Source organism: Myotis yumanensis, unplaced genomic scaffold, assembly GCF_028538775.1.
Source record: "Myotis yumanensis isolate MYYU_CA2020_CCGP unplaced genomic scaffold, mMyoYum1.0.hap1 SCAF_3, whole genome shotgun sequence".
Taxonomy (NCBI): Eukaryota; Metazoa; Chordata; class Mammalia; order Chiroptera; family Vespertilionidae; genus Myotis; species Myotis yumanensis.
Window position 1 is genome coordinate 107,793,603 of NW_027223754.1, and position 16,420 is coordinate 107,810,022.

At 47.4% G+C, this 16,420-nt stretch overlaps 1 pseudogene; it reads right to left on the reverse strand.

Moving 5' to 3' along the window:
• Positions 1-14,629: 14,629 nt before the first annotated feature.
• LOC139005168 (TCF3 fusion partner homolog pseudogene) lies at positions 14,630-15,396 on the reverse strand (annotated as a pseudogene).
• Positions 15,397-16,420: the final 1,024 nt, after the last annotated feature.

Consider the following 16,420-nt stretch of genomic DNA (forward strand, 5'->3'; position numbering starts at 1 on the left):
AATGAATTTGGCAATTTAGCGGGATAAAAAATTAACACCCAGAAAAATTATGTTTTTTTAATATGCCAATAACGAACTCACAGAAAAAGAAACTAAAATAAAAACCCCACTTACCATTGCAACAAAAGAATTAAGATACCTAGGAATAAACTTAACTAATGAGGTAAAAGACCTGTACTCAGAAAACTACAGGACATTGAAAAAAGAGATAGAGGAAGACATAAACAAATGGAAGAACATACCATGTTTATGGATTGGTAGAATCAACATCATTAAAATGTCCATACTACCCAAAGCAATTTATAGATTAAAGAAATGCCCATTAAAATACCAAGGGCATATTTCACAGACATAAAACAGACTCTCCAAGATATTCACATGGAATAAAACAAAAGACCCTAAATAGTCACAGCAATCCTGAGAAAGAAGAACAAATTGGAGGGATCACAATACCAGATATCATGCTATATTACAAAACCATGGTTCTAAAAATTGCCTGGTACTGGCACAAGAACAGACATATAGACCTGAACAGAGAATCTAGAAATCAACCCAAGACATTATGTTCAGTTAATAGTTGACAAAGGAGTCAAGAGCATACAATGGAGTCAAGACAGTCTCTTCAATTAATGGTGTTGGAAAATTGGACATATACATGCAAAAAAATGAAACTAGACCACCAAGTTACACCACATACAAAAATAAACTCAAAATGGATAAAGGACTTAAAATTAAGAGGGGAAACCATAAAAATCTTAGAAGAAACTATGGGCAGCAAAATAGCAGACATTTGTTGTAGCAATATCTTAACTGATACAGCTCCTAGGGCAATGGAAACTTAGGGAAAATAAACAAATGGGACTATATCAAAATAAAAGGCTGCTGCACAGCAAAAGAAACCATCAACAAAACAACAAGAAAGCCTATTGTATGGGAAAATGTATTTGCCAATGTTATCTCTGATAAGGGTTTCATCTCCAAGATTTATAGGGAACTCATACAATTCAACAAAAGGAAGATAAACAATCCAATCAAAAAATGGGCAAATGACCTAAATAGACACTTTTCGAATGAGGAGATACAGAGGCCAAGAGACATATGAAAACATGCTTAAAGTCACTAATCATCCAAGAGATACAAGTCAAAATGACACTGAGGTACCATCTCACACCTGTCAGAATGACTATCATCAACAAATCAACAAACGACAAGTGCTGTAGAGGATGTGGAGAAAAAGGAACCCTCTTACACTGCTGGTGGGAATAGAGACTGGTGCATCCACTGTGGAAAACGGTATGGCGTTTCCTCAAAAAATTAAAAATGGAGCTCCCATTTTACCCAGTAATCCCACTTCTAGGAATATATCCAAAGAAAACAGAAACACCAACCAGAAAGGACATATGCACCCCTATGTTCATAGCAGCACAATTTACAATAGCTAAAATTTGGAAACAGCCTAAGTGCCCATCAGCAGATGAGTGGATTAGAAAACTGTGGTACATCTATGCAATGGAATACTACACTGCTGTATAAAAGAAGGAATTCTTACCATTTGTGACAGCATGGATGGAACTGGAGAGCATTATGCTAAGCGAAATAAGCCAGCCAAAGAAAGATAAATATCACATGATCTCACTCATTTGTGGAATATAATAAACAACATAAACTGATGAACAAAAATAGAATCAGAGGCATAGAAGCATTGAACAGACTGTCCAACCTATATGGGAAGGCAGGTGATGAGGAGGTAAGAGATTAACCAAAGGACTTGTATGCATGCATATGAGCAAAACCAATGGACACAGACAGTAGTGGGGTGATGGCTTGTGCTTGGGGGCGGAGGTGGCAGTGGAGAGGTCAATGGCGGGGGAAAAGGAGACTCATGTAATACTTTAAACAATAAAGCATTTAATTAAAAAAAGAAAATGCTTTAGGTAATAATTGGCTTTAAAAATCTCAAAGTTAAGATACGTATAATCAATAGATGTAACTAAAATGAAGGAATTATGATAAAGCTTTTCAGTAATAATTATAAATATGTTAATAATAAAAGTCCAGTCACTCAACAGGAGATTGACTATGCTCTCTGTTGGAGGAAGGGGCCAGTCGTCCTTCTTCCTGTAAAAGTAGAGAAGCCTAAAAGAGAACAATGGCAGACAGAGAAGGGGGATTCCTTGTCCTGCCTTCCCTCCCTATGTGACCAGAGGACAATCTGAGGGAACAGCTAAGATGGGGATTTGTAATTCCAGCCTTCCCCTTGGGAGTAGAGCTCTCCTTATAAGGCTCCAACTGGCCCTGAGGCCCCTGCGCCACCAGGAACCAGCTTTTCTAGGTTGTGAAAGGAGTTGGATCAGTAAAATAAAAAAAAGAGTTAAAACCTCTGCTGGAAGACCCACGTGGCTTAGCTGACCAGCTAGACCCATTTTGGGGACCACAATTGTGTACGTGGACTGAGTCAATGTCTATCTGGGGAATACTATTCTCAGGAAAAGAGAGGGAATGATTTGAAGGTTGGCTATGGCTATCTGGGAAAGGGAGCACCTGGCTGGCCCTGGAATACTTCCAGCAGATGTAAAATTTCTAAACCCAGGAGTCCCAGTGGGACCTTAACAACAAGGCCCATAGGGGATGGATGAGAGATCTCTCAGGGAACTAATTTTTAAAGGGATTAGGGAAGCAGTTCCCCAGTCTCAGAACCTAAATAAAGCCTTCAATTTTCTGAAAGACAAAGAAGAAGGGCCTTACAAATTTTACCAAGACTAAAAGATCAAATGAGAAAGCATTCTGGGCCAGACCCCGAGGACTTATTGGGCCAAGAAATACTAAAAATTACATTTTGTCACTAATAATTGACCTGACATCTCAAGAAAACTGCAAAGTTAGAGAACTAGAAGGTTAGAAGTGCAGAAGAGCTGTTAAAAGAGGCTCAGAAGGTCTATGTACATAAAGATAAGAAAGGCAGAAACAGAAACCTAACATAATGTTCACAACTATATAACATGTGGCCCAGGGAAGGGCTGGCCCAGAGGGCCAGGCACAGAAGCCACAACAGTATCACCCAAACCTTAGCATGCTATGTCTAAGGAAAAATATGGCAGTTTTGAATCCAAGCAAGACGTCTGGGAACAGGCTGTGGGGCCTGCTTCCTTCTCCCCTAGCCCTTTTCTCCAGCCTCATGGGCCTACACATAATTTTCCAAAGTCTTTGATAACTTAAAGGCTTTGGAGCATTGCTGGGTTAAATGATAAACATCTAAATATTTTGAAATAACAGGATACTGAAACATTAATTAATTCTAGTTTGCCTCTTAAGGAAAATATAGAGGATGAATTTGAGTCTATTAATGAATAAGTCATACTTTATTTGAAACATCTCTTAAAATGTGAATGTATTTCTAATATGAGGAATTTAATTACTTACATGCCACCTAAAAATTAAGGTTTCTAAGGATTAAGAATTCTAAAATTATGAAAAGAAATTATGGTTTTGGTATAAGAGAAAGCATGAGGCATGAAAATGCATTTTAAAGAAGAAAGTGATTTCTAAATCTGGTTATTTCTGAAAATTATAAGGTTTCTAAAGAAAAATTTGTGAAAGTTATAGAATGTTTGTAAAGAAAAATGTTGAAAAAATTTGAATAAATGAGGCCAGTAAGCCAGGATAAGTAGAATAGGGAAATTAAGATAGTTAAACAGCAATTTGGAGCCATCTAGTAAATCCTTACCTTCCCTAAACCAAGGACACTTAAGAGTAAATGATTTGCATTTTGCCTCCCTAAACAGAGAGTAAGTAGCTTATATCAATGTACTTAGGGAGACTGATAGCAGAAATCCAATTAGTGTCATTTGCTGACCGCACCCAAGGACAAATGAAGTTAGAAAATAAACCTTATTTTGGTTAGTTCTTTTCTGAAGCAAAAGTTCTATAAATCATTATGTTATATTAATCAGGTATTAAAAAAAACTTAGTTATGGGAACTGAAGTTTTACTAGCTTGTTTTTGTTTAATACCCTCTTGTCACTTTGAATGCTATATAATCTTTTGGTAAGATGAGTTTGGCAACCTTTCTAGGGTTTAAATTTTAATAAAAAAATTGACCTAGAGTTGGCTGTAGGTGATTTCAATAGGCCCTGGAATGCCTCAAGATCTTCGTACAATGGGAACTAGGGACCAAATTGAAAGGGCGAGGGCTAGGCCCTCCACCTTGCCCCAGGGTAAGTGCTCCATCTTACCTTGGCCACGTGCTTGGCAAGGAGCTTCTTCCCGGAAGTCTAAGCCTCTGCTAGCCACACCCAGGAACAAGACAACGACTTGCGCCTGGCCAATCGGCAAGGCCACAGCCCTTTCTCCTCCCCTTACTCCAACCCCCTATAAAACCCCTCTCCACACAGAGTTCTCTCTCTCTCTCTGCTTCCTGCTGCTGTGTCGGCAAGGTGGGGGAGCCGAGCTAGCTCGAATAAAGACTCTTATGCTTTTGCATCGGACATGGCTGGCTCCCTGATGTGGTTTCTTGGGGATCCTGAAATCTGGGCATACCACAAATATCTTAAGAACTATGTGCTGGGTATCTCATCTACTTCAATCTCTCTCAGGCTAGAAGGCCTCCTGACCCAAGGCCCTCTTGAGTTTCCGGTTCATTGCCATGGACTGAAAGACTAGTTTGTTCTAATCCAGACTTGGAAGGGAAGCAAGTTGGAACCCTCCTGGGAAGGACCTTACCTGTCTTGCTTACCACAGAGACTGCTGTTCAGACTGCAGAGCAAGGTTGGACCCATCACTCACAGGTTAAGGGTGGACACACCTCAACTTGAACAGCCATACCAGGACATATAGCTTTAAAACTGTGAGCTGTCTTAATAACCATCATGTATTGGGCTCTATTTGCTTTAGGGATCTGGAAAATTGCAGGGGCTTACAATGTGGGCTGGAGAAATGTGTACAATCCAGATCATGCTTACCCAGTTAAGTTATTGGTTATAGATAACTTAAATGACTTGGATATTTCAGCCTTTAGGTCAAAAGATTGGTTAGGACTAGATTTAGGAGTAGATGTCACAGGACGAGATCCCCTAGGCCACTGCCACCACCATGCAAATAGAAGTAGGATATAAGGGAACACATGCCTAGGTGGAATGGATTAAATATTCTGTACATACCCTAAATAAAAAAGCGACTGTTACTCTTGCGTGACAGGAAGGCTAGAGGCCCAAGTGGTCCCATTTCCACTCGGATGGACCTCAGACAGTAACAGGATGGAATATGTGCTTGCCTTATACCAGGAGGAATCCGCCTGGGGAAACGTTTCTTGTAAGACCCTCCCTGTTTCCATCCAACAGAGGTAAAGAGCAAGGACCCCTGAAAATGATCAGGCCCCATCCTCTGATGTGAACTACTAGTATACCTAATGCCTCTCAAGGCGGGGAACAGTACTCGGAGTTTATGAGAAATTTTTCTGGATACGTAATGACCAAGTATCCTCAGAAGCCAATCATGCTGCACTGCCGATACCCCATGCTGATGTCTGGTGGTGTCATGGGAGACCATGACTTGGGCCTTACCCAGCAAATGGAGTGGAACTTGCACTCTGATACAACTGGCTATCCCTTTCACTTTGGCATATCATAAACCTTTTTCAACTGACAGACAGACTAGGAAGAGGAGAGAGAGTCTAGGGGACTCCTTTGATCCCCATATACACACAGATCCCATTGGGGTTCCAGAAGGGGTGCCAAAGGAGTTTAAGGCTAGAAATCAGATTGCCACTGGGTTTGAGTCTGTCCTGTGTTGGTGGCCCACTGTAAATAAGAATGTGGTTGGATTAATTACTAGTATATTTACTTTAACCAACAAAGGCTTGTTAACTACACTTGAGATGCAGTTAAAAGGATAGCTGAACAGCTAAATGCCAGCAGCAGGATGATCTTGGAGAACAGGTTGGCCTTGAATATGATTCTGGCAGAAAAAGGAGGAATATGTGTAACGTTGGGGGTCAGTGCTGCACATTCATCCCTGACAACACAGCCAGATGGACTATCACAGAGGCCCTAAGGCAATGGGAGTTTTAGCTAATGCGTTAGCTAGAACCCTGGGATTGAGGATCCTTTCTCTGATTCACTAGAGCAGTGGTTTGGAAAGTGGAAGGGAACAATGGTGTCCATATTCACCCCTTTGATTAGAAGTTACAATGATGGGATGTTACATCATCCCATGTATGGGGGACCTGATCCAAAGGTTAATTGAAACCGCATTGACCAAAGAGCAAAATAATCTCATCCTAGACACTGCAGAGGAGGAAAGTCAATAAAAGTTAGTCAAGTTTGAAGAAAAGTGTTTAAATAAAGAAAAGGAGGGGATTGTGAGAATAAGCAAGTCTTTTCTTTCAAAGAACAGTTTAGATAGCTGCCATTTTGGACTGCATGACTTGGCAGCCACCATGTTGACCACATGGCTTGCAGCTCCCCTGGGGGCCACCATCTTGAAACGGCAAAGGCCAACCCCTCCCTTTGAATTAGCCAATTGCAAAAGACTGTGCACCTGAGTTCCAATCAAGAGTGAGGGACAGGTCACGTGCATCAAGATTATTAAGCCGAGAAGACCACCTGCTCAGTGTGTGCATGTGCTTCCAAACCATGTGCGTGCGCACCCTTCCACATAGAAGTAAAGATATTTGCCTTGCTGCCTAGCTCCCGAGTATGTTTTGTGTTCTACCAGGACCCCACAATTTGGGGGCTCACCTTATTTCTTATAGACCCCTGAAGGGAGAGTGCCATCATAACCTGCTTTTAATTAAAAGTTTTAACCATCTTGGTTACTTTAGGTCTCTGAGTTTGTAAGGTCACCATGGAGGCCTCCCCTGAACTTGTCAGGTTTAGGGCATTCAATGTGACATTATTTATATCTAGAGGCCCTATGCAGGAAATTCATGCATGGGTAAGGTCCTTAGGTCTAGCTGGCGATCAGGGCCAATTGGGGCCTTCCTTCCCCGGATGCTGGCCGGGCCTCCTTTCATTCGGCTCTGCCCCCTGGTGGTCAGCACACATCATAGTGAGCAATAGAACTCCTGGTCTCCCGGTCAAACTCCCGAGGGGACACTTTGCATATTAGCCTTTTATATATATACTAGAGGCTCAGTGCAGGAAATTGGTGCATGGGTGGGGTCCCTAGGCCTGGTGGTGATCAGGGCCAATCAGGGCCAGGCTGATAAGGGCCCAAAGGCCCCAGCGGTGTTGGGAGAGGAGGTGATGGTTGCCAGGCCAGGTGCAGAAGGAACAGATGCCAGACACCGACGCTGCTCTCGGTGCCCCACCACCCTGCAGTTCCCCACCTCCCTCTTCCCTCTGTGCCACACTGCCACCACGGGCCTGCTGGTCAGGGGAGGGACTGGGGGAGGGGTCAGGGGATGTTTCCATCTCCAGTTTGGAAGGTGCAGGAGGCAGCCAATCAATGATTCTCTATCATCATTGATGTTTCTATCTCTATTTCCCTCTCTGAAATTAATCAAATATATATTTTTAAAATGCAAGGTTTTTAGAGGAAGAAAGGTTGGGCAAGGGAACTATTAACAGGGGGCATTTGAGATCTTGCTCACATTTCAAATAGGATAACATAAGGTGGTCCTCAGGGGGTGACAGGTGAGGAGTGGCAGTGGGAGGAACAGGGCACTGCAGGCTGAGGAACGGGCTGTAATGATTGGGAATATCTGTGACAGTGACACTGAGGGTGTGATGAGCCATTGCTGGGATCATTCATCCTCAAGAGGTTTTGATTCCAGATGGGAGGAGAAACACAGAGATCAGTGGGCCTTTCTTAGCCTAGAAGGTGAGAAAAGCAGCAGGAGTGGGCTGCCCTACTTCCCTACAAATGTAAACATACAATATAACTGCATACGGATGTCAGTCAGTGGCCAAATCAATGCCCAGCCAGCCCTGGTGGCTGTGTCCTGCCACTCTCTAGCTGTGCTGTGGTGCTACTTGGCCAGGGAGGCCCAAGCCACATCCCCAAGCACATGTAGTATATGAAGAGGTGGGCAGGAAACCAGAAGCTGGAAGTCGGAGCTGAGGTGAACCAGCAGCAATGTGTCTGCCATGGAGCTGGCTGGGGAGCAGCTGTCAGTGCAACCAGCTTTGGAGTCAGAGTAGTTGTGCTTCTTGAACGTCACTGGTGAGTCCCTGTGAGCCTGCAGCATACCAGCCAGGCTGGGCAGGACCGAGGGACGCCTTTCCCTCTTGGAACCATTCTTCCCAAGGTGGCGGCGTTGGCCACTTTTTTACTTTTTTATATTGGAAAGCAATCTCTGGGATTGTGGTTCCTGGGATCCCTGGGCCAGAGTGTGCACCTCCAGGCCTCACTGTGCCTTCCCTTCCCCTCCTCCTGTGTTAAGGGTTTGGCCCCTGGTGGTCAGTGCTCATCATAGTGACCAGTCAACTGGTCGCTCTGGTCATTCTGCCATAATGGTCACTAGGCTTTTATTATATAGGATATAGATATCCAAAATATGGAAGCAACCTGAGTGTTGCTCAATGCGTGAATTTTCAGATTTACTGATGAAGTAGAAATTATTGCTTCTTTTTAAGTATGATTTCAGCATACAGTGGGGCCTTGACTTATGAGTTTAATTCATTCCATGACGGAGCTCGTAACTCAAATTACTCGTATGTCAAATCAAGAAGTGAAGGAGTGAGACACATGATGCTGGGCTGATGTTGTGGTGTTCACTGTGACGTTTGCTGCACCAACTAGCAGTGGAGTATCTGAAGCTGGCTCGTAACCCGAATTTTAGCTCACAACTCAAAGCAAAAAATCGACCGAGAGATGGCTCATATCTCGAAAAACTCGTTAGTCGGGACACTCATAAGTCAAGGCCCCACTGTATTCCTTTCAGTCACATTTAACAAATTATATAAGAACTTTTGTTGATTTCTAAAAGTAATAAATACATTAATGCAACACAAAGGCTTTGGGAAAGGATTCAGGAGAAACAGACTATGCTCTAACTGTGAGAGGAGAAAAGGGAGCCAAAGAGAGAAAGAGGAACAAAGAGAAAAAGAGAGAAACAAAGAAGAGACAGAACCAAGATACAGGGAAAAGAGGAACAGTGAGACAAGCAGCTTTTACTCTGGCTCATCATTCTACAACTTTCCTGAGTTGCCTTCGCAGCTGTACTCTGTACTGCAACCCACTTATCACTTAAACAGCGGTTCTCAACCTGTGGGTTGCGACCCCTTTGGTGGTCGAATGACCCTTTCACAAGGATCGCCTAAGACCTTCCTGCATATCAGATATTCACATTATGATTCATAACAGTAGGAGCATTACAGTTATGAAGTAGCAATGAAAATAATTTTATGGTTGGGTCACAACATGAGGAACTGTATTTAAAGGGCCAGAAGGTTGAGAACCACTGACTTAAAAAGTTCAGAGAAAAGACCTGCAGAGGTCATTTAGGTTCTCTTCACCCAAAACTGCTCCATATTGAGCCCAGAAAACTGAAGAAAATATATTCCACAAGCTCCCTTAGTGACCTTTTGGCAGTTCATAGTGCATTTAAGTTGAAAACACATTATTGTGTCACCTTTGATCTCACCATCGTATGTTTAGAAGTAAACTCTATGAAGATAAGGAAGAAACTTCCCCTGGTTCTTATTGGATTAGATAATCCAGTCTTACCTGTTTTCCTCCCCTCTACAAATTTACTTGAAAGCAATATTAGTTTCTATCTAATATTTTGTGTGTCCATTGGAGTGCAAAACTGAACAACTGCAAAATCCTGCTGTGCAAATCCCTTGAAAGAGTTCCCCATGAGATTACTGTGTACAGACACCAGATGCTACCTTGAATACCAACTTGCAAAGAAGGGAAAATTCATAGAGACTTTTTAAGAAATGACGAATCAAAAAGAGAAAATGGCTTCAAAAAGGGTGCAAACCCAATAAAAAAGTTGACAGCTCCTAAAACAGTTTCAGGAATCAGTCATCTCTCAAAAGAAAAAGCAATTTTTGAGTTTATTTGAGCCAAACTGACAACAATTGCCAGGAAGCAAAATCTCAAGGTATTGAAAAATGCTCCAGAGATTATAAGAGAGTGGCAGTTTTGAACTAAACAGACTCCTAGTCTCCCAGTTCAATGATTCCTACTGCTTGGTTAAAACCATCAGAAGCAATTTGTCATGTAGCAGGTACTCATGTCACATCATGGTTTAACAGGCTCAGCCCCACTGCCCAACAAGATCTTTGAAGAACTGCAGTAATTATTATTTTCTATAAATACAGTTTCTATGCAAAGAAAACTGAAAATATTCACATATGTTTGTATGTGTGTATATATGCACAGGGTGGGGCAAAAATAGCTTTACAGCCATATGGAAAATAATACAATCTACACTAATAAAAGAGAAACATGCAAATTGGTGCCACTCCACTGCACCTACCAGCCAATCAGGGCCAGTATGCAAATTAACCCAACAAAGATGGCCGTGGCCACGAAGCTGGAGGCTTCGGTTGCCCCCGGCGATGAAGGAAGCCAAGGTTCCCGACCACCCTGGCTGCCACACAAGGAGTGGCTTGGGGGCCTGGGCTGCTGGTGACCCAGGCTTCCAGCCCACCCTGGCTGCTGCTCAAGGTAGAGAACAACATGCAGGCATGGCCAGGAGCCTGAGAGATCAACACAGAGGGGCGCCTGCTCCAAGCACACACACACACACACACACACACACACACACACACACACACACACGGGGGGCCTGCTCTGAATCTCTGCTGCCAGACTGGACATCCACTGAGGGCTCCTGGACTGTGAGAGGGGGCAGGCTGGGCTGAGGGACCCCCACCCTCCAGTGTACGAATTTCATGCACCGGGCCTCTAGTCTATATATATATAAAGAGCCAGGGTCCATAACGTCCAAAACGACCAAAGGCTTAACAGAACACTGGAAGTCAGTCCTGTAGTCTGTGCTGGGTCGCCATAGTGACCCAGCACTGACTGCTGCGCTGTGGGAACCTCAGCGACTCAGCACTGACTGCTGAGGGGGCTGTAATCAGGCCTGGACAGAGGCCTGGAGAGAAAAGCAGGGTCTGATCGCAGCCCCGTGGCAGTCAGTGCTGGGTCAGCATGGCAGAAGTCAGTCCTGCAGTCAGTGAACATAGGGTCAATTAATATTAAGTGAAATAGGGTCAATTAATATCTCTTTTAGAGGAGTTGAGAATATAAAGTACAGTGTAGAGCAATTATATTATTTCACATAAAACTCTTTTCTAAGATTTTTTTTTACTTAAAATGTATATTTATTGTTGAAAGTATTACAGATGTCCCTTTGTTTTAGTTTTTTTCCCATTGATCTCCTCCACCCTGCACCCACCTCTTCCAGGCCTTCACCAGACTATTGTCTGTGTCCATGGGCTATTCCTATCTAATACATGAAAATCTAGAAAAATTTAGAGAAAATAAAATAAAAGATATGCCAGGTAAATATTGAACAGAAGTGCTGAAGTTGTTGCATGAATACTGGATACAGGCTTGAAGCCAAAACACAACTAATGAGATAAAGTTAGTCATTGTAACATAACAAAATGTTCCTTTCACTAAAGAGATAAGATGGTTCCCAATACTTATACACATAATAGAACAGTGTGGGGGTTCAGAATGAGCCGCACCAAGATGTGTCTCAGTGGTATGCAGATTTTTGAGCTAAGGGCAATTTTAGCTGTAGGCTCAAGTGAAAATTCTGCCCCTTCTTTTAAATACCTAAAAAAAATTGAAACCACAATGTGTGTATATAAAAGCCTAAGTGACTGTTATGACTGGATGACTGGCTGGTAGCTATGATGCACACTGACCACCAGGGGGCAGATGCTCATTGCAAGAGCTGCCCCCTAGTGGTCAGTGAGCTCCCACAGCCAACCTCCTGTGTCTGGCCAACCTCCTGCAGTCCCTCCCTCCAGCCAGCCGGCCCAATCGGCTCCAATTGCTGGCCTGGCGGACGGACCACACCTGTGCACAAATTCGTGCACTGGCCTCTAGTAATCCTATCTAATAATCGAGAAACATGGTAATTAACCGTAACATCGCTACCCTTCCCATTGGCTAATCAGGGTGATATGCAAATTAACTGCCAACCAAGATGGCGGCCGGCAGCCAGGCAGCTGAAGTGAACAGGAGGCTTGCTTGCTCCAGTGAAGGAGGAAGCCAAGGTTCCCAGCCTGCCGCTGCTGGCCTCTGAGCTGCAGTCTAAGAAACAATGTTGCAAATATAGAAGCTAAACAATCCCCAGAAACCTGCTTTCAGCCAGCTGGCCTCGGAGCTGGAGCTGAAACAGTGTTTCAATTATAGAATCCAAACAAACCCAGATACTGCTTTCAGCAGCCGAGGTCTCAGAGCTGGAGCCGAGCCTCAGAGCTAAAGCCGGCTCTCAGCTCCAGTGACAGCCATAGAAAGTAAATAAATCCCAAAATAAAAAGAAAAAAGAAAAAAAGGAGAGGTTGAGAGCTTCAGTCACCCTCCAGCCTGAAAACGGCTCTCAGCCCCTCACCCAGACTGGCCAGGCACCCCAGTGGGGACCCCCACCCTGAAGGGGGTGTGACCAGCTGCAAACAGCCATCATCTCCTCACCCAGGCTGGCCAGGCACCCAAGCGGGACCCCCACCCTGATCCGGGACACCCTTCAGGGCAAACCAGCCGGCCCCCACCCATGCACCAGGCCTCTATCCTATACAGTAAAAGGGTAATATGCCTCCCAGCACCGGGATCAGCGGAGCTGCGAGGCCTCCTGGCCCCTGGAGCCGCGTGACAGGGGGCAGCGCCCAAACCCCCTGATTGTCCTGCGGCTCTGTGTATGACAGGGGGCAGGGCCACAACCTCCCTATCCGCCCTGCTCTGTTCGTGACAGGGGAAGGTGCCCCAACCCCCTGATCGGCCCTCCTCTGTGCCTGATAGGGGGGAACTCCCCAATCCCCTGATCGCCCTGTGGCTTTGTGTGTGACAGGGTGTGGCGCGCCAACCCCTGATCCGCCCTGCTCTGTGTGTGACAGGGGGCGGTGCCTCAACTCTCCTATCGGCCCTACTCTGTGCATGATAGGGGGGGAGTTCTCCAACCCCCCCATAGGCCCTGCTCTGTGTGTGATGGGGTAGAGCCGCAACCTCCCCATCGGCCCTGCCCTGAGTGTGACAGCGGCGGCGCCCCAACCCCCTGATCGGCCCTGCTCTGTGGGTGACAGGGGGCAGTGCCCCCACCCCCTGATTGGCCCTGCTCTGTGCTTGACAGGGCATGGCGCTGCAACCTCCCCATCGACCCTGCCTTGAGTGTGACAGGGGGCGGTATCCCAACCCCCCAATTGGCCCTACCCTGAGCGTGACTAGGGGTGGCATCGCAACCTCCCAATCTGCCCTGCTCTGTGCATGACAAGGGGCGGTGCCCCAACTCCCCAATCAGCCCTGCTCTGAGCCCAACCAGGGGCTGCACCTAGGGATTGGGCCTGCCCTGTGCCACCTGGGAGGGGGCCTAAGCCAGCAGGTCATTATCTCCCGAGGGGTCCCAGACTGTGAGAGGGCACAAGTGGGGCTGAGGGACACTCCCCCCCGCTGCCAGTGCACAAATTTTGTGCACCGGGCTCTAGTCTATATATATAAAGAGCCAGGGGCCATTGCACCGAATGGATGATTGAACAGGCTGACTGGTTTGACAAGGCTGGCAGGGGGGGCAGTGAGGGACAACCAAATGACTGAGCAGCAGGCTGCGTGGGGTGACCAGGCCCTCTGACATTCCCTGAGAGTCCCGGATTGCGAGAGGGCCGTTCTTGGGTGATGAATCCTGGAATCCGCTCCCTCCTCTCTGGTTCCAGGTGCGTCACCTGAGAAGTGCAGCTGCCAAGTCACCATGTGGTCAGTGCGCATCATAGCTACCAGTTAGAGCGTCTTTGCCCTGGTGATCATTGTGTGTCATAGATACTGGTTGGATGGTCGAATGGTCGGATGGCCACTTAGGCTTTTATATATATACTAGAGGCCTGGTGCACAAAAATTTGTGCACTCAGGTGGGTCCCTCAGCCCGGCCTGTGCCCTCTCGCAATCTGGGGCCCCTTGGGGGCCCCTTCCCCTGGCTGCTGGCACCAGTTTTCCTCCGGTGCCCAGAACCCAGGCCTTCACTCTTCGCCAGGAGGGGCCCGCACAGTGGGCGAGGGGCTTAGCTCTTTTAAAAATACTTCTGAATGTTTGGTAAATAACCCTATAGGAATATACTTTCTGGAACATGTTGGTTGTTAAGGGCTGATTTGGGTAATTAACAAAATGTATGTTAAAATCCTAATCCCCAGAACCTCAGAATGTACCTGTATATGGAGATAAGATCTTTAAAGAGGGGATTACATTAAATTGAGGCAGTTCCAGTGGGACCCTTAGCCCATTTCACTGAAATCCTTATAAGAAGAGGAATGTTGGGGTCCTGCCCAGTAGGTCCAGGGGTTCCCAAAGGTGTGGACGGAGTCGGCGAAGAAGGAATGACACAGAGGCAGCGTTCAGGTGATCATCATAGCCAGGTTCTCTTTTTATTGTCCTGTTACATCTATATTTATACTATTTGATCCTATAAGCATGCCTCTATAAGCTTTTTTTTGCCGAGGAGAGCATGGGGTCCGTTTATTTGGGGGTCAGTCAAAGGGGGAGCTGGCTAGGGTGGGGTAGGGCAGCAGCTTGTCTGGCCCCCGAGAAACCCAACTTGAGTCCAGAGCCTCGACTGCTTTGAAGCCAAAGTCTTCCTCCACCTTTATCTGCAGGGGGGCCAGCTCTGGAGTCAGCGGGACTTCCACCTGGTGCCCTTCCTGTGGCGCTCGCTGCCTCTTCTACCCGCTGGGCCCCTCGCCAGGGGCCGGGCTGCTGGCTTCTGTGGGCGCTGGTGTCCTCCTGGACGGGGACAGCCCCTCTTTCTCTGGAGGCTCGTTCTCAGCGTTGCCTGGGGTGGGGGCATCTGTGCCCTGGCTGCCCTCGTACTCCAGTAAGATGGTGAACTGGCTGGCCCGGTAGTCATAGCCGTAGGAGTCCAGCACCTTCATGAGGAACCTCCGCTCCTGCTGGAGTCTCCGTGTTATCCTCTGTACCTGATGGAGCCTGTTCAGGACCCGCTCGTTCACCTGCTTGATCTCCCTGCAGTGCCGACCCAGCGCCTGGTACTTCCTGTGATTGAGTTCCCATTGGCACCGACCACTGTTGCTGGCCTCGGGCTGCCTCCTCCTCTTCCTCTCGCTCCTGGAGGCTGGAGCTGCCCAGACCCCCAGATACGAACTCCACTTTGGTCTCGAGCTTGCTCTCTAGGATGTGACCACAGAACAGCGGAGGCAGCGCCAGCTCCCAGCCAGGAGGTGCTGAGAACTCCTCAAAGTTATTGGACCCCTCTCTCTGCTCCAGCTCCATTTCTCCCTGGCTCCCGGCGCAGAACTTCCAACCTTGCAAGCCTCTAGTTTAAAGTGGCTTGCAAAATGACACAGCCCATCCAATTTCACAGCCAGGCACCCAGGCCCCGGCCGCTAAGCCTCCTGGGAGTTGTAGTTCTCTATGTCCGGCTTGCCTCCCTCGCCCCACCCCCATCCCAGTCCCAACTGAAAGGCCCTGCTGGCTGGTCTAACCCTGTGGCCAGTCATCTGAGTCACCTCGGGTCTTTATTCCTGTCCTGACACCGCGCCATCTGACCACGGAGACTCTCCTTTTGGGAGGCCCCTGGGTCTCCTTCTGGGTCTCCTCAGGCCAGGCACTGGATCGCGAGCCCCAGCGGCGATGCAGCCCTGGCGCCTGAGTCTCCTTCTGGGGCCTGGCTGCGTCGCCCCCGGGGACTGGATCTCGTGCCCAGCTGCAACGCAGCCCCGGCCCCTGGGTCTCCTCAGCCCAGTCACCAGATTGCGTGCCCCAGCGGCTTCTGGGTCTCCTGCTGGGGCCTGGCTGCGTCGCCCCAGGGACCTGATCTCCGTGCCCAGCTGCAACGCAGACCTGGCCCCTGGGTCTCCTCAGCCCAGGCACCGGATAGCGTTCCCCAGTGGCAACGCAGCCCCGCCCCGGCGCATGGGTCGCCTTCTGGATCTCCTGCTGGGGCCTGGCTGCATTGCCCCAGGGACCCGATCTTGTGCCTACCTGCGACGCAGTCCCGGCCCCTGGGTCTCCGTCTGGGTCTCCTCAGCCCAGGCACCGGATCTCGGGCCTCAGCGGCTATGCAGCCCTGGCGCCTGGGTCGCCTTTTGGATCTCCTACTGGGACCTGGCTGTGTCGCCCGGGACCGGATGGTGTCCCCAGGCAGCTATGCAGCGGGCCTCTGGCCCCGCCTCTGGGTGTTCTCCCATCACTGGTGATCAGTGATCTGATAAGCCAGGCGGGGCTGGGAAGAGACAGACATCCACCTCTTCCCTGCCCCACCCAGCTTCTCCGATTACTGGCCCAGGGCAGGCAA